At 44.7% G+C, this 27,158-nt stretch overlaps 1 long non-coding RNA gene across 1 annotated transcript in view; it reads left to right on the top strand.

Annotated features, from left to right (window-relative positions):
• The window catches only part of LOC133117124 (uncharacterized), a 102,062-nt gene that overhangs the window by 57,922 nt on the left and 16,982 nt on the right, over positions 1 to 27,158 (top strand). The window contains exon 3 of the long non-coding RNA XR_009705930.1: positions 20,811 to 20,872. This is a non-coding gene — a long non-coding RNA (uncharacterized LOC133117124). The remainder of the gene's footprint in view (positions 1 to 20,810; positions 20,873 to 27,158) is intronic.

Raw genomic sequence — 27,158 nt, 5'->3', positions numbered from 1 at the left:
GCAAAACCATGGAAACCATGATCACAAACATGCTTTCCATTCTTATCTACCTTCTGTGGCGAAGGAACCATAAGAGACTGTAACAGACTTTATTTTCAGATATAAATGCATTTTGGCGGAGATGAATGCCTATTATCGCACACATCCAGGGACGGTGGTGGGAATCATGTTGTTTTCAGAAGGCCAGTTTACAGTTGTTGACTTGGGCATGTCTTTTCCACTTTGGAGAACCAATAAAATAGAAACTCCTCTGACGCATGTGCGATGGTGTGTGCTTTGTGATGTGGGGGTGAAGAGATTTGGGCATTCCCACGCTTCCCCCCCCCACAAATGAACTGCTTCCTCCTGGGGGGTGGCTGTCTTTAGCACTTTCCTTTTGTAGTAGTAATGTCAGGGACAGCGGTTAGCTGAGTAAGGATTGATTTAACTGTATGGCGGTAATTACAACAGTGTTAATTGTTGGTTTGGCTAACTTCAGACGGACTGGGCCGGCACTCCGGGGGTGGGGTGAGGGACCCTGAACACCTTGGAATCACGTTCCAGAGCTGGAGGCGGCACAACTTGTTCTCATTCCGGCAGCTGGGGGGGCAGAGTTGTAGCAGTGCTTCCTCAGCAGCACATGGGAATTGGTAATAAACAGAGTACAATTGGCCAGCAAATTGGGAGAAAAAAAAAAATCTAAAAGCATCTGCTCAGTGAATGTAAGGTATTGTCGCACTTCCTGTACTACGTCCTGCCAGCACTTCCTGGTTGGGGGGTTGGTGATACGCAGGGGGCAGAATGTTCTCCCCCATCCATGCGAATGCATCTCTCTGCGCTCCTGAGTCTGGGGAATGCTGGGCCTCAGCCCATATCCAGGCAGCAGGACGCCGTAAACGCAGGGAAATGCACAGGCCCCCACTGCCTGCTGGGCTGTAAACACCATTTATCATTACTCCGCCCTTCTCCACTTGTTTTCTTCTCTTATTACTCTTCAGTGGGGGGTGGGCGAACCAAATAAAACAGAAATAATATCTATTCCAGAAGAACTCGACAAAGTTTTTTTAAACTCCATAATCAAAACATGAAGGCTGTAAGAGAAAATGACAGCAACGACAGCAACAGGTGTAGACGGCTGTAGATATATCGATGATGATCCCATTTTCTTCCACAACCTTTGCTGTTTTTATTTTATGGGAGGACAGGACAGATGTGATGAGGCAGGGAAAGAGATGGGGAACACACATCCCCTCAGCAGATCGACCAAAAGGTCCCTGAGGTCCCTGAGGTCCCTGAGGTTAGCAGCAGGCTGAGAGCAGGTATGGGGTAAAATGGCAGTGAATGTAAGAATGGAGGCTTGTAAGAATGTAAGAATGAGACTTTCCTCACAGAGAACTCATATTCAGCACACCCTGTTTCCTGGCTGTCACTCAGTGCACCCAGGTACATACGAAGCACACAAACATTGACACTTCCACCTTGTCAGAAAAAGGTGGTACGGTAGGGGTCTGTTTTTGTTCCCAAAGGCACAAGGTGCCCTCAATGGGTCGTATTCACCATACTTTAAATGGATGAAGGGTACAATGGGTGTACTTTTGCTGGTACTGCCTCAGTGAAAGGCCATTGTACATCTGACATTGCATACAAGCATTTTATATAACATTACGCTCTTATTCACAACAATGTCCAGTAGTGGAGAACATGTCTGTAGCTCTCAGGAATATAATAATAGATATATCACAAAGAACATACAAACAAAACTACTTTAATTTTGGAGTCAAAGAGCTCTGACGAGGCCAAGTTCACGAAAACATCAATTTTGAGCATGGAATTTCGAGAGGTACTAATGTGGGATGCAGGAGTTATACTGTATTCTACTTTAATAATTAACTCACAAATGTAGTCTTTTGCGTGCCTGTGTGCAAGGCTAGTCCAGGATGTGAATGTATCAAAATTTGTAAACGTAGAATATTTAAATGTAAGTGTACTATATTTAAATGTAAGTCTTTCTATTAGCTACTTATTATTTGGCTTGTGTGCATCGTTCAGTCACGTTTCAATCAAATCCAGATATCTAGAGGAGCCAACATGTACTATTATCCAATACAGAGCGTCGGTCTGTCACATGACTATACCCCTGTTAAAGCTACAATTCACCTCGGCAAATTAAAACAAATCTTTTTGCATAAGCATCTGTTTAACTTGTGCCTTGAACACCCTTTTCTTTCCCCACATTTAATCCATACATGCTGTAGCTCAGCCAGGCCAGTAAAAGTGTCATTGCTGTGCAGAACATGACCCGATCTCCATGGAGAGAAAATGGAACTCAGATGAGAGAGTCCTGTCCTCCCCTTCCGCGGAGGGTTTATACGAGAGTTGGCAACCTGTGTTGTGGCACCCAAACACAGCCCTTCATAGGTAAGAGGCTCCCACATAGAGTCAAAAAGGACTTCAGTATTCAGAACGCATTTCCCTCTCTCTCTCACGCACACACACACACACACACACACACACACTCACACACGCCACTTACACACTCACACACACATGCACACGCACGCATACCCACACACACACACACTTGGGAGTGTCAAAGAGAATTCAAACCGGATCAAAGCAGCACGAAAAGGCTGGGCAGACTTGTTAAGGTTTGACGAGGGTCAGGTCAGGAGTCGTATGTTGTGGATTTCACTGTGAGGTGCGTAGGCAGGGATCGCTAAATAAGTGGAATCTGAATGTGCCGGCTGCCGACCGGGGGAAAGTGGGCAGATCTAAGCCTCTGAGAAAGAAGAAAGGCAAGTGCGTCCTTTTAACATGTTATTCATTATGAAATTATGAAGAACAAGCCTCATAAAAAGGTTTTATTTTTTTAAACACGGAAATACTTGGGAAAGGCGCTGTCAGTTGGCCTGTTTTGAATTCCTGATCGGAGAAGTAGAAGTAGACTGCCTTGAAAAATGGTTTGCCACACCCCTGGCTTTCCTTGCACCGTAACATTATATCTGCCTCCTCCAAATACCTCCAAAATAGGCACTTCAGTGTATGAAGTTATGACATTAAGTTACAAATAATAACCAAGAGTAATTTATATAGTTCTGTGTGGAGAATTATAAAAAATTGAATTTAGTCTAGAACTAGGCTTAATCTGTGTCTGTGGCCCTAAGAAGTTACAAAGCTACAAGAAGCTACAAAGGCTACTTTCGGGGAAGGGTAAAGTGAAATAGCATTCTTCCTTTCAAGGCAAAGAGAATGACTCATATTATCTAACATACACTAGATTACTGGCGGGAACTGACTGGACTGGCTGTCCAGCACAAAAGCACAATCTGCTCATCTCTCTCACACCAATTTTGTCCAATTAGCTTTGCATTATGGATATGCCAAATCAACATTTGTCTGGCCAAATTTGGCTGTTAGAAAGTACAAAATGTATCTCAATCTGTCTCTGATACCCTCAGCAGTTACATCCTGTGAGACTGAAACTCATAGACACCATGGCTGTACGCTGTGTACAAGATTGTAACCAAGAAATTGGATGGCATGATTGGGAGTGATATAACATTGGCAATCATCAGACAGATGATCAAACAGATGTATAATGCAAAAGTAATTACTTATAAGCAATGAAGTTTGGTTTGTCAGATATTGTTTACATGTAAACACTGGAAAGCATTTTTTGTTTTTTGTTTGGGAAAGGACATGAATAAACTGTTCATTTTTGTGGTGGGGAGAGGATCAGTCTGTCTCGGTGAATACTGGTCCTCAGTTTCAAAAGGCGTGAGACCTGGTGAGACTGAACACATGCTCTGTGGTGCTACTCTTGCTGTGGCAAATTCACTTTTTATCGACTCCCATGGAATCTCGCCAAGAAAATGAGCCCAGCTTACGACATGAACGACCATACAACATGAACGACCTTACGAATGAACGACCTTACGACGTGATCGACCTTACGACGTGTGACTCTTGGATCAAAGTGAATGACATAATTGTACTGTACCACACACTCCTGATTGGTAATGCACATGTTCAAATATGTAGAGTCCACTTGGCTAGAACCTGGGTCCACCATAGAGCGATGCCCGACATGGCGTGTTTGCGGATATCTGTAGAGTCAGATTTTCAAGATAAATGTTTCAGATCCTTATTAGCACATGCACCTTCAGTTAAACTGACTGCTCCAAACTGATAGTCTTGTAACAAGCTGTACCAGTTCCTTGGACTGTTAAATTCCTCATAAAACATCTGTGTCAATAAGGATGAAACACACACACACACACACACACACACAGAGCAAGGGAATTCCTGACAATGTGAGGTCACTATTTTCTGTGTCCATCAGATGCCTGACCCCAACTGTGGCTCCTGCCACCCCGCCCTCTTCCAGACCCTTCCGTCTCCGCCCGCCTCTCTTCGAGCTGGGAAGGCGTGATAGAACCGCTCGGTCATTGCTTCCTTCCTGCTGTGTGTGTGTGTGTGTGTGTGTGTGTGTGAGAGTGTGTATGTTCCCATCAGGCCCCAGCTGTGGCCTTGTCCTCCCAGGCACCTGTGAGTCAGCTGAGCTCAACCTGCCCATGAGTGCAGCAACCGGTGTGACTAAGCTGCCTATCGCTTACCAACAGTGCACCTGGGCCTGTGGTGTGTGTGTGTGTGAGTGTGTGAGAGCATGTATGTGAGTGTGAGAGAATATGTGTATGAGTATGTGTGTGAGTGTGAGTGAGTATGTGCCTGAGTGTCGGGGTGTGTGAAAATTAATGTGTGTGCATCAATGTGTGTAAGTGTGTGTACACAAAATATCACTGAAATGGACAGTCGGCTTTTGTAGCCCTCACCCGTTGAATGCCTGATTTTGACAAACTCCCGTCAGAACTATCAGTAGCATAGCCCCGTATTTAACAGATTGACCGAACGATGTTCGTTTTCCCTTACCACCAATACAAACGGACACTTACAGTTTCTCTACAGCAGCAAAGTTCCTTAGGAGAAAGCGTTTAAAGTTCAATTAACTTTGTGACTCCGCGATATGACTGCTGCGCTCTGCAAGGGCTGATTAATGGCTCAGTCAACGTGTAGGAAAACAATTTAAACTTTGAATGCTGAAGAATAAGCTTGGCCTTTTTTACAATCACTGATGAAGTATTAAACATCTGCACAAAATCACATTGATGTGCAATAATGAAATATCTCTGCATGAAATGTGGGAGCCATCTCACTTCGATATTATTTATTTCTGCGAAACTGTCTAAATAATTTCTCAAATTGTTTGTCAGCCAGTCCATTTCATATGTATGTCTGGATGCCATTATAAAGCCTTTGGGCACAGTACAAACTGATGCTTTCAGTATGTGCTCCTATTTGTGCCAAGCCCTTTGTGAGTTCAATACCAACATGCTCATGTAGTTATCTTATCTCATACATACACAGATTCAGAAACGGACCAGTACATTTATGTCTTTTATATAAAGTGAGATATCCTGTGCTGAATAGGCACAGAGACCAGAGCCAGCACAAAACACTGAGAACTGAAGCTTCAGATGCTCAGAGATGCCAATGCTAGGAAATAGCACAGACACTTCAAAGACTTAATGTTCAAAGTGATGAACCGCATCACTCATGAAGCCAAGGACATTCACCGAACACATCTTAATTTGTTGCTTCATCTGTTATGAGTTTAATAGACCCTTCCATGCCACCGTTTTTCTTTGTTTATTTCATGTTATGGAAAATAGACGCATTTCAAAGATCATGAAAGAAGAAAGAAAGATTTCATAACATCTTATTTACTTTTAATGTTTGAAATGGATCAGGCATGCTTTTGCTCATTAATATATCCACTGATAATTAAAATACTCCAGTGCCCAAAGTACTACACTTTAATCCTGAAGTGGGTTTATTTGCATCATATCCTTTGTTCCACAGATACATTTTCAATCAATATGGTCGCAGTATACACCTTTTGAAAGTATTAAAACTCATGGCTCTTTCTGTATGAACTATTTTATGATGCCATTGCTTTAATGAAAGTGGCTCTTTATTTGTAACGTGGGGTGGCAAAAGCATGTGCGGCGACCTTCTCTGCATTTTGGAAATCCACAAATAACATCAATCAGGAATCAGGTCAGGAATCAGGAGTCAGTATTCTTTTCACCACAAGGGTCGAGCGAACTGATTTCTAATTTTAAAAACTAGGAGAAACATTGATAAAATGTCAATTGTTTACTTTTCCCCAGAGGAATTATAATTACAGTTTGCATAGCCAAACTGTAACTTTTTCAGTCTGTCCCTCTCCTGCAACCAACAAAAGCAGTCCTGCAAACTTTATAGCTAAAGTTCTAAATAGAACACTCTTAGAACTCATCCCTTTGGAAGCCGTGCAAAATGCCTTTTACGGCACAATCAAGGGCATTTTCTAATTTGAAAGGGGATTTGTTCATCATTGTGTCTGAGGCTCCAGTGTATTGCTAAACCCTCTAGGCACAGTCACAAGCATCAGTATCAACTCAAAATTAAAACATATTTTCAATGAGCGAAACTTTGTTTCAGTAATATTTAGTCATTCTGACAAACCCCAAAGGGTTAGCTTTCAGAAGAGACCCGGATTATGCCTGTAGTCAAAAGAGTTCGAGTATAGTGAACATTTCATTTTGGGTATGTCTTTTTCTAGCTTTTGTTCTGAAAAGGGGGCACCACTTAAGGGGTTAATGAACAAATAAAGGGAGCACTTTTCTGTAATAAAGTTCTGGATCTTTCCTCCTTATTTGGAACATAAATCAAAGTTTAATTCCACAGTAAACCCGGGAGGTGTGAAGCTTCGGGAGCATGAGGACTGTGGCTTTGATGGGTTGATCTGCAGTTATGCATTTGGGATCCATTTTGTCCCTGGGGGATTTGACCTCTGTGGGAGTAGGGCTGGGGGTTGGAGGTGTCACACAACATCGGAGGCTCCAGATTCCAAATGTATTCCAAGAGAAGAAAAGAGTTTATCCCATCCCTCTGAGTTGTCCTTCTCTTGTGTTGCATTTTCCAGATACATTATTTAATTGAGGCATTATTTGTTTATATTGAGTAAGATAATATGGGTAATGGGTAACCGGCATCAGAATGAAATCATCTGGAAAAGCAAAAGCTGAAGTGTGTGCTGGACTTCAATCCTTTGAAAGCCATGGGCTCTTGTGTATTAGGAACTCCGTAATAGTTTATCCGCGCCCCACCTAAAAAAGGGCAAATATTGTAGTGTTTGAGAATAAATTAAATTATCACTGAATCTGAATGGAACAGGAATTGAGTGACGTGAGTCCTCAAGCACCTTTTTTTGTTGCCTGAGCAAATTCATGTATATCAGTATTAAGTGCTTTGTTCTGGTCATGTATGCCTGTTGTGAGGTTCGCACCATTTTTGTGTACAGAAAGGTCATTTGTTCCCTTCATTACTGTGAAATGTAGCGTGCTGCTTAGTGTTGTGGCACAGAAACAATGGAATGTAATGACAAACTTCATGAACAGCATGGTTACTTTGCCATTACACAATAAGTTGGAAAAACAGCCACGCCGTATTAAAGAGCCTTTCAGAATAATTTAAATGCAGACCCAAATCTTCCATGCTTCTCGTATGTCCTCTGCCCTCCCAGTGAACCGTTGCTCCACTGTGGATCCAAGCGTTCCTGAATTAATATTACCGTAAAATTTGCGGACAATAAGCATGTCATAAAAAACATAGTGGATGCCTTGGTTTTGTCAGTGCTTCGGTATACCTTCTTTTACCTACTTTGGACGTTCAGAGGCACGCAGAACACCTTTTCTCTTGTTTTGACTCTATTCTGTATTTTAAATAGGAGCTGACATGTCTTCTAGTCAAATAAAAATCACCAACTGTGATACAAATACACAAATGCACAATGCCAAAACATTGAGAAAATAATACATGAAATATTGAAAAGGTAAAGCTACGGTATGTATCTTTGGAAACAAGCTCAGTATATTTCCATGCAAATGCTGTGGAGAAAGCCCAGAATTGGTGGAGAGGGTGTTCATGAAACCGGAGATGGCATGTTAAAGGGCTAAATAAATGTCTGTTTACTCATAAGCCCTGGGGTTGAAACAACAGCATAGGGGTGAGATGAAAGGCCAATGCAAAGACATGTTGTCATTAGCAAGGTGCAAGCTTTTTTGTATCAATCTAATCTTTACATAAACACAGCTGTTGTGGAGGAATGCTGCTGTTTCAAAACATATGTTATCTGTGTGAAATGACATTTGGCCCACAGAGACTAACCCCTATGAGAAACATACAGTAGGGCTATGCAAATTGAATTGATTTTCAACGCTGGATATAGGATATCTCCTGCTGCCTGTGCCAGCACAGTTTTGTGAGACTTGAGTAAAATGTTCATATTTTCCCTGAGGCCTCAGCAACAAGTGTCTGAGAGGAGCTGCAGGCACATCTGCAGAACTACATTCTTCTGATTATCTGGAGTGGGAGAAACAAAACTATTATTATTGTTATTATTATGTGGACTGCTGTGCTCAGGGCTCTGTGTGCAGGGCTCTGTTTTGAGAGCACTGTGTTCAGGGAGCTGTTTTCAGGGTGCTGTACTCAGGGCTCTGTGTTCAGAGCACTGTGTTTAGGGCACTGTGTTCAGGGTGCTGTTTTGAGAGCACTGTGTTCAGGGTGCTGTTTTCAGGGTGCTGTGCTCAGGGCTCTGTGTTCAGAGCACTGTGTTCAGGGCTCTGTGCTCAGGGCTCTGTGCTCAGGGCTCTGTGTTCAGGGCACTGTGTTCAGGGCTCTGTGTTCAGGGCTCTGTGCCGGGGCAGTGCCGGTCAGCTGGTTGGGCTGCACAGTGTGAGCCTGCCTGTGCAAACAGAGGAAGTGCAGGGTTGTGTGACCCCAGCCTTGCCCACTCACTGGAAGAATAGCGCAACGCTCCAGTAATGTCACACGGCCGTTTTCTATTATTATTGTTATTTTTACTCAGACCGCACATTCAGCCCTCCTGTTTCCAGAGGAAGTGTGTGTCAGTGAGAATGGAAAACGGTGGTGTGAAACATCATTGTGCTCCACCTCACAAAATTATGATTCTTTATTTGTTTTTTATTGCAGGATATGGCTTAATGTGGAGAACGGTGCCGGAGGAACTTCCTCCCAGTGATTTGAGTTTATTTTGTGATTTCAGATGAAAGAATCTCAGCTGACAGAGAGGAGATGAAAGTTGATGCTTGGTGGAATATGTTGAACTATTAACTTGTCCGGCCACAAAATTCACAAAGAATCCCCTTCGCTCCACACCAAAATTAGTTGAAGAAAGAATAAGTTGCTTTTGTGTGAAAAGGGTAGGTTTGGATGGCAGGGTTGCTGTGGTTTCAGAAAGCAGGATGATTGGAGGTATAAGATCGGCCAGGGGTCCCCTCTCTTATATCAGTGTGAAAGCTCTGAGCAGGGAGAGGTGGGGCCTCATCTAGCCACTGGAGTGTATCTCTGCGCCCTGCTTACTGACCTGAGGATGCAGGGGGGAAAAAGCCATCCAAGTGTCAGCCCCTAAACTCTCTCTCACTCTCCACTCTTTCCCTCTGTCTTTCCCTCCCTCTCGCTCTCCTCTCTTTCCCTCTCTGTCTCTCCCTTCCTCTCTCTCTCCTCTCTTTCCCTCTGTCTCTCCCTCCATCTCTCTCTCTCCTCTCTTTCCCTCTCTGTCTCTCCCTTCCTCTCTCTCTCTCTCTCTCTCTCGCTCTCTCTCCCTCCTCCCCCCCCCTTCTTGGTTGGCACCAGTGGTGGAGGAGTCCGGATGAGCTCATGGTTCCAGGGCATCCGTTCGCCTTGGGCCAGGTCCCAACACCGCTACCCAAAACACACTCTCTGAGGTCCACAGCTGTGCCCGTATGGATGCAGGCCCTGTATCTGGGTACTGCTTTACAATAAAGCTACCTCTGTTTGTGTGCAAGCCCCCTGAAATAGGATGAGACCTCTTTGGGCCAATACCAACTCTTCACGTCCTGCAGTCCTGCCACACTTCAGCACTGAGGCCTGTTTGTAAGGCTCTGTTTGTGCTCACCCATCATCCCCTGCTCTGGCTCGAATTCCGCACGGGCCAGCTGACAGCGAAGCGCGGCTTGACCGTTACAACCCAACGTGTTGGACAACTGGGGCATATGCAGGGAAAGAATGTTCCCGTAAACGCTCTGCTGGATCTCCCTCTTGGCGAGCCCGTCCAGGACGTTGTATCCTTGGAATGTTTGACCTAATTTGCTATTCCTCTTCTGGTGTCTGTTGGTCTCTCGGGCCTGGACTTTGCGACTGAAAACATTTTGAAGCAAGGTACATGCCATTCATTCATTTGGCCAAAGCAACAGGGCTTTAAGTTGCTCATGTTTATTTCTGTAATGATGACTAAAGTCATTGGAATGCAGTTTGTATATCCGTAGATAAAATTGCCAAATGATCACTCTTTACATGAAAGAGTGAATGAGGGATTAATTCTTTATGCCAATAAAATAAATCTATTTAAAAATAGATGAGACCCCAGGGGTGGTCAAAAGGTGAACCTTCTGCTTCTAAATCTTTTCTGCTGTATGTGAAGACCACAAATCTGGGAGCTTAGATTTCCTAATGCAACAGAGGTACAAATCTCCCAACCCAACAGAATGAACTTAATGATGAAACATTATATGCATCATTTGATTTCAGCTGCTGATGATGGTGCGGGCGATGAGGGCTTGAATACTCGCTCTCAACACGGTTAGTTCTGGGGTTGTCGTCTATCTGATGCTGACGGCTAATTACTCTGGCCCTGAATTATGCTGTCGAATCACTGGCCACCTCATTCTGAGGTGAAGACCGGAGGGGCTTGGAAGGCCAGCTCCTGTCCTCAGGGCTTTTGTATGGCTTGTGGTTTTTGGTTATGCTGGGAAAAAATTATGAAAGTTTGAAGAAGAAATATCGTTTGTGCCAAGACGATTCTCACTGTTAGCTCTTGGTGTAGAATTGCAGAGGGAGATGGGTTTCACAACCCTGCCATCTCCCCATTTCCCTCCAAAAACCTAAAACCGCCAACATCAGAGGATACCGTGCATCTCCTGTAACTACAGATCGTCTGTTTGCTTTTTGTCCTTGTAGTTAGCAGTTAGAGTAACTGAGCCTGTTTTCCGCTCATCAGCAAAAAGGCCGACAGTATATGCAGCATAAAGCTAATAGGGAGGGCCAGAATTGAACCAGCAGCCAATGTGGGCCATCAGGACTTATGATGTATTTCAGCACGTACGGTAAGTGCTTCATTTAAGTAACTGTTGGCTAAGGAATCATACATTCATGTTCTCAAGGCCTGAACTGGATACTAGTTGAGAGAAAAACTACAAACCCCAGCAGGTGTAGTGGCCCTCTGGGACTTTGAGTTTGAGACCCCAACCATAGGTGCTTTCAGCTCTACCAGATGTGGTTTCTCTGATCCATTCATTTGCATTTGCAATACGTAATATTTGCCATGTAGTTCAGAAACAAAGACTATACAAAGGCTGTCCCGTCACCTTTCACTTAATCCAGTTGACACATACCACATATTCAAGTCACTTAAATTGTATTTGTCTTGACAACTATTATTAACTGTAACACTTTTTAGAAAAAACAAAAAGAGGGCCGGAACCCCTAAAGCCTCAGTGGGAGAAAAGAATCACTCTCAAAAAGAGCTCTGAGAAAGAACCTGGCCTAGAGGCACCAAAACACTGCCTAAGATGGAGGTATGGAAAAGTCCCACCACTCCTAATGAGAGGAAATGGTTATGTAGTCTTCCTCTCATTTTGGAATTGTAAACAGAAGACACAGTCTTCATATTAATCTTTTAAAATCACACAGTGTGCTTTCGGCTCTAATCTGGAGGCAGTAGCACAACGTTATCCTGCATCTAAAACGGAGTCAGAGCTTCTTCAGCTCCTCCATCCAGGGCTCTTCAGAGTGTGGCCTGTTTCTGAGCCTTGGTCCCACAGCCTTTCTCTGAGGTTAGAGCTGTCCAACGGGGCTCCAAACCACAGTGCCCCACCGCCCTCCCGTCTTCAACTCCTTCTTTCTTTTTTCTCATCGCTTAGACCGATCCATTTCAGGGCGATTAGCACAAATTGGCCTGCCAGTCTCGCCTCTTCCCTCTAAGCAATAAATGCCCGCATGCACGCACAACTGCTGAAGCTGATAGTTTTGAAAATCCTTGCTATGATTCTTTACATAATTAAAAAAAAAAATGTTACCAAAGTAATTGAGATATACAGTAGCTTTGAAAAAAGGACTGCTCTGAATGCACAAATGCTGGAAATGAGCCAGACATAATAAGCAGCGCGCCAAAAGTTTATTACGGGTTTGTTCTCGGAAATAACCAATGGGTTTCTGATTAAAATGAATGTCAGTGCTATGTCAGCACTACGGCTGTGCATTAAAGCACTAGTAATCTGCCCCTCTCTCCCCTCTGAACAGACAGACACCCCGCCTGGGGAAGCAACACAACGAATCTGTAACCACAGGTTGACCATCCATGTCACCTGCTGTGTGTTTACCCCCTGTCCTGCTCTCAGGTCCCAGTATCACCGCTGCTGTAGACCTGGGGAGTCAGTCTCAGTCCAGCATGACGAGGTATGCCAGGTTAAACGCTCCAGCTTGGCCCAACTCAGTTATATGGGCTGAACATCCAAGGCCGTCACTCACCTCTCAACTCACTCGACTATAGACGTTGGCTCGAGACAGGAGCAAGAATAATTGCTCGGGTTCCTAATCCCTTTGATTCAATCCTGAGCCATTGCAGGATTCGGTATATCAGAGAGGGGAACGTATTGAGACTAGAGCGGGGAAAAAAATAACTTGGGCAGAGACTGTGGACAGGCTGCCAGCACCAGGCCTTGGGGAAGCCTGACTCCCTCAGTAATTACATTCTGTCTTCAGCTGCTCCAAGGCTCTCTGGACCTGTGTGTTGTCTTGGTCCCATTAAACTTAGATTACCATCTAAGCGATGGGCCCTGTAAACAAATTGGGAAAATCAAAACCGATGTTACATGTTTTTTCATTTACATTTTTACATTTAGCAAGACCTTATTCTGTAGACTCCTTAGAGAACCCAGGGAGAGCCAAATTAATAAAATGTAACATATGAAAGGTTATATGGACAAATATCTAAAAGCTGGGGAATTTACTTTATTGTACAAGGGATATACAGTCGATATATAAGTTGCTATTTTACTGTTTAATAAGAAATCCCTGCAGTTACTCCACACTACATAATATCACTAAACATGGATCAATACAATGATCAATACAAGAGGCATCTGGAACCACACTCCAGCAAATTAACAATATTAATATTGAAACAGGAAGAGTAATCCTTAATTTTAATAATTGCATTTTAGCTTTGAACATCCATCTCAATCACCTCAAGCAACAGGTGCCTGTAATCTCAAAGTAAACAGCATCAACTACAGAACGTGTGCAGAACTTCCACCAACACATAAACACAAGACCATCAAAGACTCACCCGTGAAGACCTGCCTCCTCCCCCATAATCTCTTTTAAGAAATGGCCAGAAGAGGGAAATCTAATCCCTCCTCCCTCCTCTGTTCCGCTTTTTGCGTTCGGTCATTCGGCCAGCTGACCTTCGGAGAACAGGGGTCTCCTTGCGCCGGGACGGGCGCTCAGCTCTGGGAAGTGAATCGGCCCATTCCCAAGGTCCTGGGGAGTCGCCGTGGGCAACGTGTGATGTCACCGGACGGTCTGTGGCGCTCTGGGGGGGTCAGGGCCCAACTGGCCTTTTTTATTTTCATGAGGAAATAAAAACAAGCAAAGGGGAAAGCGGTGGGATCGGACATGATTTCAGTCGCTGGGTTTTTCTTGGGAAAATGACAGAGGGTTGGGCAAGCCCTGCTTGCTTAACCTCTTCTCCTGCCTGCAATCATCCAGAAAACAGTCACCCCTGCCATTTGTTAATTTGATATTGTCAGCCTTTTATGCAATCATAATAATTGTAGGGTATTACCGCCTGTAAATTGAAACATGTAAATTGCTTGTTCCCTTAAATGCAACATGGAACATTCTGCAATAAGGTCATCCAGTTCAAAGTGAAAAATGAAATGGACAGTGTAACAAAGTGGGAACACTACATTTGAATTTTAATATTTGAAGCTAAAATCTGTTTTTTTTCTAAGATTGTGCCTATTCTAACTGGCTGAAAGGAAAACCAGCATACACAGGGGACCTCGCGCCAGAACTTGGCTCGAGGAATAATTCCACAAAATTAGAATATTTTCGGAAAAAGGAAAGAATCCAAGGAAACTCCTTTGTTTTGCAAAGTTCAGGGTGGGTCCAGCCGTTTGTTCCAAGGCATGTCTATGGATGTCTGAAATGACAGCTCCCCTATAGAAAGTTCCAGAGTCCATCAAACCGTATTACTTGACACCGCCGGCATGTTTGGCATCTGAAGTCTGTGCGATTCTCCGTCTTCGGTTTCCCCGTCCTGTCACTGTGTCATACTAATTAAAATCGCCCTGGACGTGTTATGTGTCGCTGGGAAATTCTTCACGTGATGGGAACACCTCAATACAACAGGGTGACAGCTACACAAATACACGTCAGGGGTTTCGACCGTCCTGAGGCCTGTGCGTCATTTATGGTTTTAGCCCAAGACTGACAGCCCTGACGGGATCCGATATTGAACGTCAAGTTCCCAGCGCGCTCCAGCTTCGAGTACAGATCGCACCCTTCTGCTATTTGGATGACTCGCTTTTTGAAATCATGCGGAACCCAAAAACACGCTGGCAGTTCTGGGCCAGCTCCTACATATGGGGTGGTGCTAAGGTGCTCAGCGGAAGCCGAAGAAGGTTCCGGTATTCACCCCGCTTGCAAAGAGCTCAGTAATTCAGTGTGAAAGCACACCCTGTCAAACTGAGATTCGGAAGCTCTCGAGTGCTAGGGTCACCCCAACACCCCTAAATACCATCCCTTCGTTTAAGGAATGACACAAACGTGCGCTCCACGTTCCAAGAGCACGAGCCCTTTCTCCCATTACTGAGGGATATGCCAGAAACCGCTGCCCTTTAAAATGCTTGTTTGTGTTGAGCATAAAGAGGCATGTTTGTGGTTTCCGGGTTAGAGAGTGAGCCAGTCAGAAATCTGCGCAGGTTAACCACCAAAAAGTCCCAATGTCCCCATTCCCACATATGTCATTTTATACGTCCTTAATCTGCACATTTGGACAGCAATCAATTTATTGGCCAGTTGGCAATTAAATCAGTATGTTTCCAAATAAAGATGCCGGTGCACAAATCTATGCATGCAAGAGTAGTGCTTTAGGAGTCACATCAAAAGAACAGAGTGGCATAGCAGCTTGCAGCAGCCTAAATGAATGAATTAGAATGTATTTTGAGACCAGTGCAGAAAACAGATTTAAAACAAAGGATAAATTGGTGACTTGTTTTAGGTATTAATCCATTGGAAAAATGAAAAATGAAAGCATAGTTTTGTTGTGTTGAAGTGTTTTATTCATATATATTCTTGGTCATTGCAGATTCAGCAGTCCTGGCAGTGACTTGGCAGTTACATGGTAACTTTCATCATGAAATTCTGGTCCAGGAACAGAATGTTCAGAAGACAAATCTGTCTGAAAATGTTTTGGGTGTTGTTTTTCTGCTGTTCAACTCTTAGAGATCCAGGATACCTCAAAATTAGAACGGCAGCTTAAATTAAACAGGCATAGCAGCTGAAATGAAAACAAAAAAGCAAGCTCCCAGAAGCTCATTTCATTTGACCGTTATCATTATGCGAGTAAAGATTTCCTGCTCCATAATATGTCTTTCTTCTCGCAGAAGCAGCTCAGAAGTCGGCAAGCGTGCAACTAAACCACTTAGATAGGAAAACAGACACAAACGGGGGATAAGACAGATGGCAGCCTCCCTGGGCTGGGACATTTAAACTGGGAACGAGGGGTCTCTGGTCATATCTGCCCCAGTGCTGGCTCCTAATCTGCCAACCCATCATTACCCAAACCTAGACTCTGTCTCGCACTCTGATTAAAGGACTCCATGGTGACAGCCAGGCTGAGGCTAAGAAGTTTTCCTTGGAGAAGTTTTCCTTGGAGGCCCGCTTCTGAATTATATCCCATCCAGGCATGGTGGTGGTTGTGAATGCGGACTGGGGGTTTGGAATTGCGGACCGTGTGTATGGGGGGAATTGTGGACCATGAGGGCCCTAAGCGAAGACTGGGCTTAGGCGATGAGGAGAACACAGCTCCCTGCACTGCACTTCTCTGTGGCTTAACACAAGGTCTGTAGGTGCCGTCTCTAACACACTGATTTATTCATCCTCCCACAAGGCCACATAAATACAGACTGCCTCTCACTCTGAACCGGAGACGAACAGGGCCTTCGTCTGAAACACTCATCTGTCTCCCTGATGTGGAAAAATAAGAGCTGTCAGAAATCACAAGTGACATGACTAAGAGGCTTCAGGTGTTGGTAAAGTACTCTCCAGCAATGCTGACTGTGTGAAAGGGTGCTTTCTTTGCAAGCTACAGCTGTGGTCCTGCAGAAACTTGAACAATGCTCTCGGTATATGTCCATGGACACAATGTCAGTTTAGACTCAAGTGGTGCTTAGATATCACTTGTTCAATCTGGCAGCCCTACTGGTCCTAAAGAAATGAACTGGCAATCTGCACATTGCGTGTGTCTAATAGCTGGATAATTTGGCATGGGAAAGTAATTTAAAGAATTCTACCGTATGTAAAATAACTCTGTGAATTACCATCTGCAAGCGAGTTTTCATGTGAAACATTAAGCCTGCTTGCATTGCGTCACAGAGTATGCGATAACCATTGTGATATCTTCTTGTTATTTGATATATTTTGCCTTCATCACTTATCCATTATCACATTAACTGCTCCCAGCTAATGGATCCATTAACTGTCAACTTTTCAGTCCCAGTGACAGAAAATAATCACAATAATAAGAGAAACCTCCAGATGTAGGGTTACAGACTCTTGGAATCTGCATTTAGAAGAGTAAAAGAATCAACAAAAAATCAGATGCAATTGTGCGTGGCAGATAAAGATAGAAAACTCATGGACAGCATTAGGCAAGCCTAGGTCAAGATGACCATAAGATTCATGGACAGCATTAAACAAGTCTATGTCAAGGTGACCACAAGACTCATGGTCACAGTCAAGCCGTTCTGCCCTTGGATTGGTCACTCTGACCTGTTGTGTATTTAAGAGTTGCAGACCTCAAAAATGTTGAAAGATAAACACGTTGTTAAAATGAAACACATTGAAGATTACTTTCTAAGCACTGCCAATGCTTCCCCAGTTGTGTGTATACATACGGATGCCCTCGCGGTCAGACACTGTGAAGAAAGGATCCGTTAAGGGAGCAGGACTTTGAATGAGAGACTGTGTAACACGGGTCAGTAGTTACAGTATGTGTGTGCAAGTAATGACTGTCAGTGTGTATAAGGAGAGATGAGCCCCCCTATCTCCTTATTCTTATTCTACTTTTTTCACATCATCACATCTCTCTCAGCAGCTAAATACTAATGCACTGCAGTGTTACCATGGGAGAAAAACAAAACTTGAGACACAAACTTTTCTTATTAACTGTAAATTATTGTACTGTAAAGTACACACACACATATGCAGCAAATCATCATGCACACGGAGTGCTAGTTCAACACCGGTGCTTAGTTTATGGGCCTTCCAGGGTGGGCTTGTTTGGGTTTCAGAGCGTGACTCAGAGGAAATGTTAATAAAAGAAAAGATGTACAAATCACTGCAGAATCTTTCGATCCAAGCAAGCCTTTGATCAGCTCATTGAGTCACAGGTCTGCCGCACACAGAGTGGGCTTCTGTCCTCTCTGCCATGGTCCTTCGGAGAAGATGAATAGCCGCTATTGAATTTGAGTAAAATAAATGAGTTGCATTTTGTACTGTTTACATAACCATCTTAACGGTATAAGACTTTACAGCAGAGTGCTCAGTTCTGATGACAATCGCTTATTCATTTTTAATAAAAAAGTAAAACATGTTAACACCCCCTGAGTTTCATAGTCTGTGCATTTGAGTGAATCATAAAGACAAAGGCCTGTACTGTAGGGGGTGGGGTTATGACCAGTCTTCATACTGTAGGGTTTATGGTGAATTTTTATGACCAGTCCATATACCATAGAGGTCAGGGCTACAGCCAGTCCGTATACCACAGGGGGTAGAGTTACAGAGAGGCCGGTCCATATACAGCCAGTCCATACACAGTAGGGGGTGAGGCTTGTTATTTTTGTGTTGCAATCTGGTTGTTTTGTCTGGTGTGAGTTGGTCAATGAGATTTTTCTTCATGTCAGTAATAAGTCTTCAGAACTATTGATGTCACATATGGAACTTCATTAAGTCTTATCATTATAACAGGCCACTCGGCTTCCGAGTTGATCAATACATATTCAATTATGTATTCAGTTATTTCAGAGGGAAATGTACTCCTTTTCAACAAAACCTTCCAATTACTTGTTAATTTATTAAATGTCTCCCTGCTTGCCAACTACCATTATAGTCCTTAAGTAAAACAGGTCACGAGATGTTTAAGACTGCGCTTAAATAAACAAACTGACGTTTGCATTTGGCTGTTGAAGGCACAATAAGCACACTTGTGTATTAGATGGGTATAAGATGACGTGTTTATCTGGGCGGTTTGGCTGAGTCAGAGGTTCTGGAGGGAGTCAGGGGCCCAGGTGCAGCCCATTAGCAGTCATCTGGGGCTGGGGTCTGGGCAGCGGGCCCCAAACACGCAAGACCTAAATTAGCTTTACGAGGTAACGTCCCGGCCCGTCCGACGGACCTGACATTCATTATCCGCCCAGGAAATTTCTCCCCCTCCACCCCCACCCCCAATTCTGCCTTACCCCCCTCTTTGGAAAGCAGCATTGATTATCTTTAAACAGAAATACAAATGACATAGTACATGAATTGGGAGTGGAATGCAATAAATGTGTATAAATTAACTCTTTTTTTTTTGAGAATTAGAAGGTTCTATCTGGTTTGGGCATTCTATATGTGAATGGGCTCCAAGCAGATACAACTTTCAAATTTAGAATTTCTTTCATACTTTTAAACAGTATTTTTGTATAAAGCTTCACACATATATTTAGTGCCCGATAAACAACATATTTATGACCCTTTTTTTTCAGAAATGTCAGTTAGAACCTTATAATTCTCAGCTCACAGTCTCTTGAATTTAATGGCGACGTATATTTCATAAAAAAATTTCCTATGAAGAAGACTCATTGTAAGGGGTGTTATCTACGTGTCTCATCTCTGGACTTCAGGGACTGCTCCATTAATTTGTTATGGGACCTGGGTGGGTGTGGGTATCCACAGTGAGGAGCACTGAGCAGTAATGATGAAGGGTAACGGCCTAGGATTCCACCTCTGATGAGGAAGACCATGACATTGTTCCTCTACCTGCTGATGAGGAAGACCATGACACTGGTCCTCTACCTGCTGATGAGGAAAACCATGACACTGTTCCTCTACCTGCTGATGAGGAAGACCATGACACTGTTCCTCTACCTGCTGATGAGGAGGACCATGACACTGTTCCTCTACCTGCTGATGAGGAGGACCATGACACTGTTCCTCTACCTGCTGATGAGGAAGACCATGACACTGTTCCTCTACCTGCTGATGAGGAAGACCATGACACTGTTCCTCTATCTGCTGATGAGGAAGACCATGACACTGTTCCTGCTTCCACAGTGATGCTATTGATTTATTGATTGGATTGATGATAAAATACAATCAACAGTAAAGTCGCAATAAAGCAATATCACAATAAAGTCACATGACTTATTTCCATTGCAGTCCTGAAGACTTGGCTGGAAGGCTGGCAGGAATAAGGTGCAGCATGTAAGCTACTCATAGCACATTATATAATCAACACATAGTCAACAGATTACATATTATGAAAACTGAAGTATGCATTCTTCGATATTTTTCTCAGGATTTTTTTTTTTTAGGCCTTTTTTTTTCAGCTTTATTGGACAGTATATAGTATAGAGAGACAGGAAGAATGGGGGCGAGAGAGAGGGGAAGACATGCGACAAATGTCAGACGGTCGGATTCGAACCGCCGACGTCGTGGCTCGCAATGAGCATGTGGTCAGTGCTCCACAGGCTGCACCACCGAGAAACCCCTCAGGATTTTTCTAATGTTTCCTAAACGTATGTATGAACAGCTTTAATTTCATTTGGGATTTTATTTGGAGTCTTCCCCACCTGAGTAGTGAAATGTGCTTCTCTTTAACCTGCATTCACAACCATGCCAGTTCTATTTTCACACAGAATCACACACAGAGTTGGGAAGCCATTCAAACAATAAATATTGGAGAAAATATTTTTCAGAAGAAACTATTAATCAGTTTTGATGCTATGTTTTGATGAGACTTTTTCCAGAAATACGATATGCTATATAAATACACCATTTCATAAACACACTTTGAAGTGCTGAGCATACAGTATATCAATGTGTAAATCTTGTACATTTTTCAGAAGTTTATTTATTTATTTATTTTGTTAAAGGACCCAACCGGTTTGAGCCGGTTGCCACCCTGAACTCTTAAACGAAAGTCAACTTCATCCATCAAGGATCAAATCTCCAAGGTTCACTTGTGCTGTGGACTTAAAAACAAATCACAAATCGCTGGGCACAAAAGTATTTCTGGCAGTCCTCCGGACTAAGAATAGAAAACGGGAAATGTCATGAGTATGTACAATCTTTCACAGCAAGCTAACGTAACAAAGCAGCATTGTTTCAGTTGATATTTTCTTTCTTTTTTTAATTGATAGGTCACAGCTCCAGCTCCACCCAACACAGGAGCGACTTCCCATGAAGAAGAGACCCTTTCCAGGTAACTTCAGACAGTTTGAGTATAGAAGTGAGTGTGTACCAGTTCTATGCCAACTACTGCATAAGCACAAAGTCCTTATAATATTATAAACATGCATAACCAGAACAAGTACTGGATATATTTAATATCATTCATTTATAATGTCAAAAAAGCATACCTGTCATGATACATAATCATTACAGTTGTAACTGTGTAAGAGTATTTTTTAGACTTCTGCTGCTGTGGCCTATCCACTTAGTGTTATGATGCATTGTGTGTTCAGAGATGCTCTTCTATATACCAATGTTGAAATGTGTGGTTATTTGCATTACTGTCACCTTCCTGTCAGCTTTGACCAGTCTGGCCATTCTCCTCTCTCCTTAACAAGGCTTTTCTGTCTGTAGAACTGCTGCTCACTGGATTCGTTTGAGTTTTTTGCACCATTCTTTGCAAACTCTAGAGACTAGTGTGTGTGAAAATCCCAGGAGATCAGCAGTTTCTGAGATGCTGAAACCACCCTGTCTGCCACCAACAATAATTCCATGGTCAAAGTCACTTAGATACATTCTGATGGTTGATGTGAACATTAACTGAAGCTCCTGACCCATATCTACATGATTGTATGCATTGCACTGCTGCCACACAATTGGCTGATTAGATAATCGCATGAATAAATAGGTTTAATAAAGTAAAAATGCTCCTAAAAAGTGCCCAGTGAGTGTATATATAAGTATATCATTGAGCATCATATCCGCTGTGCAGACCATGGGAAGAGACACAAAAGGCCACTGACAGATGGAATGAGCTGACGTCAGCATCCCGTTGATACTCGGCCACTACCTGGGCCTGGGTGTTTTTGTAAGATATGATGTTCGCGAGGTCTTCAACTCCCACCTCCGGAAGAACTTCTCACGCATCCCGGGGGAAGCTGGGGACATGGAGTCCGAGTGGGCCATGTTCAAAGCCTCCATTGCAGAGGCGGCAAGCAGGAGCTGTGGCCAGAAGGTCATCGGTGCCTGTCGGGGCGGCAACCCAAGAACCCGCTGGTGGACACCAGCGGTGAGGGAGGCCGTCAAGCTGAAGAAGGAGGCCTTTCGGGCTTGGCTGGCCCGGGGGTCCCCTGAAGCAGCAGACAGGTACCGGGTGGCCAGAAGGGCTGCAGCTTCGGCAGTCGCTGAAGCAAAAACCTGGGTATGGGAGGAGTTCGGGGAGGCTATGGAGAAGGACTTTCGGTTGGCCTCGAGGAAGTTCTGGCAAACCATCCGACGACTCAGAAAGGGAAAGCAGGGCTTGTCTCAGGCTGTTTTCAGCAGGGGAGGAGAACTGCTGACCCGGACTGGGGATATTGTCGGGCGGTGGAAAGAGCACTTCGAGGAGCTCCTGAACCCGAACAACACGTCCTCTGTGGAAGAGGCAGAGCCTGAAGACTCGGGGGAATCTGCACCTATATCCCTGGCGGAAGTTGCTGAGGTAGTCAAAAAGCTCCTCAGTGGCAAGTCGCCGGGTGTAGATGAGATTCGCCCTGAGATTCTGAAGGCTCTGGATATTGTTGGGCTGTCTTGGCTGACACGCCTCTTCAGTGTCGCGTGGAGATCGGGGACAGTACCTGTAGAGTGGCAGACCGGGGTGGTGGTCCCCATTTTCAAGAAGGGGGACCGGAGGGTGTGCTCCAATTACCGGGGTATCACACTCCTCAGCCTCCCTGGGAAAGCTTACTCTAGGGTACTGGAAAGGAGGCTCCGACCGACGGTCGAACCTCGGATTCAGGAGGAGCAATGTGGCTTCCGTCCTAGCCGTGGAACAGTGGACCAGCTCTTTACCTTGGCAGGGTTGCTGGCGGGGTCATGGGAGTTTACCCATCCAGTCCACATGTGCTTTGTGGACTTGGAGAAGGCTTTCGACCGTGTCCCCCGGGGAACCCTGTGGGGTGTACTGCGGGAGTATGGGGTACCGGGGCCGTTGTTACGAGCCATCAGGTCCCTGTGTAACCAAAGTGAGAGCTGTGTCCGCATTCTCGGCACAAAGTCAAGCACGTTTCCGGTGGGTGTTGGACTCCGCCAAGGTTGCCCCTTGTCACCGGTCCTGTTTGTGGTATTCATGGACAGGATCTCAAGGCGCAGCCGAGGTGAGGAGAGTGTCCGGTTTGGTGACCTCAGAATCACATCTCTGCTTTTTGCGGATGATGTGGTTCTGCTGGCTTCATCGGACCGTGACCTTCAGCACGCACTGGAGCGGTTTGCAGCCGAGTGTGAAGCGGCCGGGATGAGAGTCAGCACCTCCAAGTCCGAGGCCATGGTTCTCTGCCGGAAAACGGTGGATTGCTCCCTCCGGGTTGGGAACGAGTCTTTGCCCCAAGTGAAGGAGTTCAAGTATCTCGGGGTCTTGTTCACGAGTGAGGGTAGAAGGGAGCGTGAGATCGACAGGCGGATCGGTGCAGCGTCAGCAGTAATGCGGGCGTTGCACCGGACCGTTGTGGTGAAGAAGGAGCTGAGCCGGAAGGCGAAGCTCTCGATTTACTGGTCGATCTACGTCCCAACCCTCACCTATGGTCACGAGCTTTGGGTAGTGACCGAAAGAACGAGATCGCGTATACAAGCAGCCGAAATGAGCTTCCTCCGTAGGGTGGCCGGGCTCAGCCTTAGAGATAGGGTGAGGAGCTCGGACATCCGGAGGGAGCTCGGAGTAGAGCCGCTGCTCCTTCGCGTCGAAAGGAGCCAATTGAGGTGGTTCGGGCATCTCATCAGGATGCCTCCCGGGCGCCTCCCTTTGGAGGTTTTCCGGGCTCGTCCAACTGGGCGGAGACCCCGAGGGAGACCCAGAGCCCGCTGGAGAGATTATATATCTCTCCTGGCCAGGGAACGCCTCGGGATCCCCCAGGAGGAGCTAGAATGCGTTGCTGGGGAGACGGACGCCTGGAATACCCGGCTTTGCCTACTGCCCCCGCGACCCGACTCCGGATAAGCGGGTGATGATGGATGGATGGATGGATGGATGAATGATAAATAACAATTGCACCATTAAGTGCGTATTGTTGGAAAATCAGCAACGGACATGGTCATGCACCAAGCTGAATAGAACATAGATGAGCAGAGGGAACGTCTGTTGCCAGGAAACCTGAAATGCAAGACGACATCTCCAAACCCGATCCCAAACCAAACCACGCTCGTTCCTTCAAAACACAATAGGCAGCCTTTTGCTCCTTCTTTCAGTGACACATGTTTAAGTTGTCACGTCACAATCAACACAGCTCACCTCCCTCCCGGTCCTGCCACTGTGAGGGTCTGTTATATCGCCCCGACATGTCGTTACACGGCATGGCTCATGTCACTGGTAAGCCTGCAATAAATAAAACGCTCTTAATTTGAAAAAATGTTTGCTATGCTTTTACATCGGACAACATTCACATACCATCCACAGGCTGCTGTTTTCTGTCTTCCAAATCTCCTTTAAAAAATAAATAAATAAATAAGTAAAACTTTAGTGTACGCCGCACCTTGTTAAATTCAGCCAGACCAATCTTTTAAAAGGACTCTGACTTAAAGCATTACTTAAGGTTTAATTTATAGGAGCACTTGTGTTTGAGTGCTACCCCATGTGGGCTGGGCGAGGGCTGACGGCTCGCGGGTCCGCAGTAGGCAGGGTTCGGGGGGGGGGGTTCGGTGGCGGGCGGGGGATCTGTGGCGCACGCACATACTTCCTGTCACGCAGATTACATGGAGGCCCTCCACCGAGGCGCGCGCCTGGGTGATTTATTTGGGAATAATAACACGGTAATACCTCAACTGGACAGCCCGCTGGTTTCACTGAATTCTGATCTATAAATATCAGGAGGGGAGAAAAGGAAAGCTTTCGGACCGAGTTGCAGGCCAACATCTGCTTGTAGTTTATCTGTTTCAATAACAGTCACAAGCGGAGGCTTTGTCTCAATGTGCAGTCCCCCAAAAAGAGTGTGTCTGCTGTGACAACGACAGAAGCGCTCTTTACACGCCACGCAAGTACCTAGGCTGGAAGAAATCACCTTTTCATTGAGCTGGAGTTTAAAATGCAGAGGAATCGGATCGGTCTGTGTTCCCTCCAACAATTACAGAGTCAGTTTTCTCTCTCCGTTCTCCAGGCCTGGCCTATATGGCCAAATGACCTGGGGTTTTTTTTTCTTGCTAATTCAAGTGTGGTTGGGCTGCTACCTCTGTAAAGCCCTGGAATGGTTTAATGGTTTGTGGAAAATTAAGAGGAATTGTCTTAGCAATGTCGTTGGACAGCAGGAATTTCCTGTGTGTAAACGTGCGCCTTTTGGTGGAGCTGTGGATGGGGTCAGGCTCCCTCGTGGACCGGGCCTTCCCTTGGGCCAGCTGCAGACTGCTGATTAAGGAAACCACACGCTCTGCGACTAAAGTCCTGCACCACCACATTCTGCTTGTGGGAGAACTTATCCGTAGCACTGTCAGTTAAAATAAAAGGCAAATGTGCTCTGGCTGGCTGGCTCACCCACAAACACACTCACACACACACACACACATATACACATGCACGCACACGCACATACAGACGAACACACACACATGCACATATACACACACACAAGCATGCATGCACAGGCACATACACACACACACACACACACACACACACACACAAAGACACACATACATGCACTCACCCACACACACATGCACACATACCCACACACACACACATGCACACACAGGCACACAGGCAGACACACACACACACGCATACACACACACAGCTCTCCAAACTGATTTCAGCACACTTTCGAGCACTTTGACATGGGCTTCATGTTCCAGAGGTGAATGGTAATAGTTCTTGTTCCTGGACCTTTGGAAGGACTGTAAAAGTAATTTTATACTGAACAGGGTGGGGAGAGAGGGCACTGGTTTTGCGGTAATGGTGGATTATAAATCACCCGGCTCCAGAGACATAAAAACAATATGGCCGACATACTGCAAATGGAATTCAATTATTATTCACATTTATTAAACGAGCCCTTTGAAAAAGTACCCTACATGGCAGCTTCACAGGAGTCTGTGCGGTTGGTTTTATCACGGTCAGTAAAAAATGTTTTTTAAAGAAATTTTGGTTTTAAACATTTTGGTTTTAAACATTTTGGTTTTAAACATTAAGAACATGTTTGTGCAGTTGAAATACGCCGTACTACTAAAGTAATTTGAAATTGCACAATTGTGGAAAATCATGAAAATCATTTCTCCCTACTTTCTGAAGTCACCACCATGCACTTACCATGTACCCTGTACAATGATATTCTGTCAGTGCGACTAGTCAAGTCAACTATGTCGACATGAAAATAAATTAATGTAGAAATAAATAACCTTACTGTAACTGCCACAAAAACCTCCCACAATTCCCACAAAAATTCCTTAAGGGTCTGTTCTCCCTCTCACTCAGTCCCCATGGCAACACGTTGTGGTGCATTATGGGTTGTTCCTGAGGCCCATGGCAGATAAACACTCCCGTGCCTCGCGGGGATCCTGAGACGGTGTTCCTTACAGCACGGCTTCTTCAGCAGGCCGGACATCTGCTGGAATGCTCCACTCAAACGCATATTCCATGTCTCTCACTGTTTAGTCCATCAGCCCTGCACAATGACACACTCCTGTGTCTCCCTGTTAGCCCAGCCAATATTTACAGAGAAGGAGAAAGCAGTGAGGCCATTTTGGGATCAGATAACCAGATTAGCTTTAGGTCTCGGTTGTCTTTTCCATTGTTTTTTAGTCACTTTATCCAGACTATATACAATGGCTCAACGGTACAATTCGTGTTCTCTCTACCATGCCCCACTGCTCACTGATAAATGTAAGAGGGGTTTTTTGGCAGGAAATTATCTATGACTGCTAAACTATCCAACGCTGAGCCTGTAAAGGGAAAGCACTCGCACTTTAATTGTTTGGAAAAGTTAAGGACACATTTTGATTGAATCCAGGATCCATCTGGATTAATCCAGATGCTCAGTCTGTCGCAACCGTGTTTTTTAACCGTGTTCAAAGTTTTCTACCGTCTGCTCGGATGTTCTGTAGAAATGTTCCTTTGTCTGCCAGTTACATTCGGCCAGCAGCAGAGGTGAACCACATTACATCGCTCTGCATTCATTGAACAGATGCTCTTTTCCAGAGCAATGTGCAATATGATGTTCAAGTGTGTCCACCAAAGTGAACGGCCCCTGACCTGCCCAACAGCATTCCCAGACCAGCAAGTGTACGTGAATAAATTATCCTAACATATAGTACACCCTAAACACAAATCACGTACACATACCCACATACATGTAATT

This window comes from Conger conger, chromosome 17 (genome assembly GCF_963514075.1).
Source record: "Conger conger chromosome 17, fConCon1.1, whole genome shotgun sequence".
Lineage (NCBI taxonomy): Eukaryota > Metazoa > Chordata > Actinopteri > Anguilliformes > Congridae > Conger > Conger conger.
The sequence above is the reverse complement of the archived record's forward strand: the minus strand, read 5'-3'. Positions and strand labels throughout refer to the sequence as shown.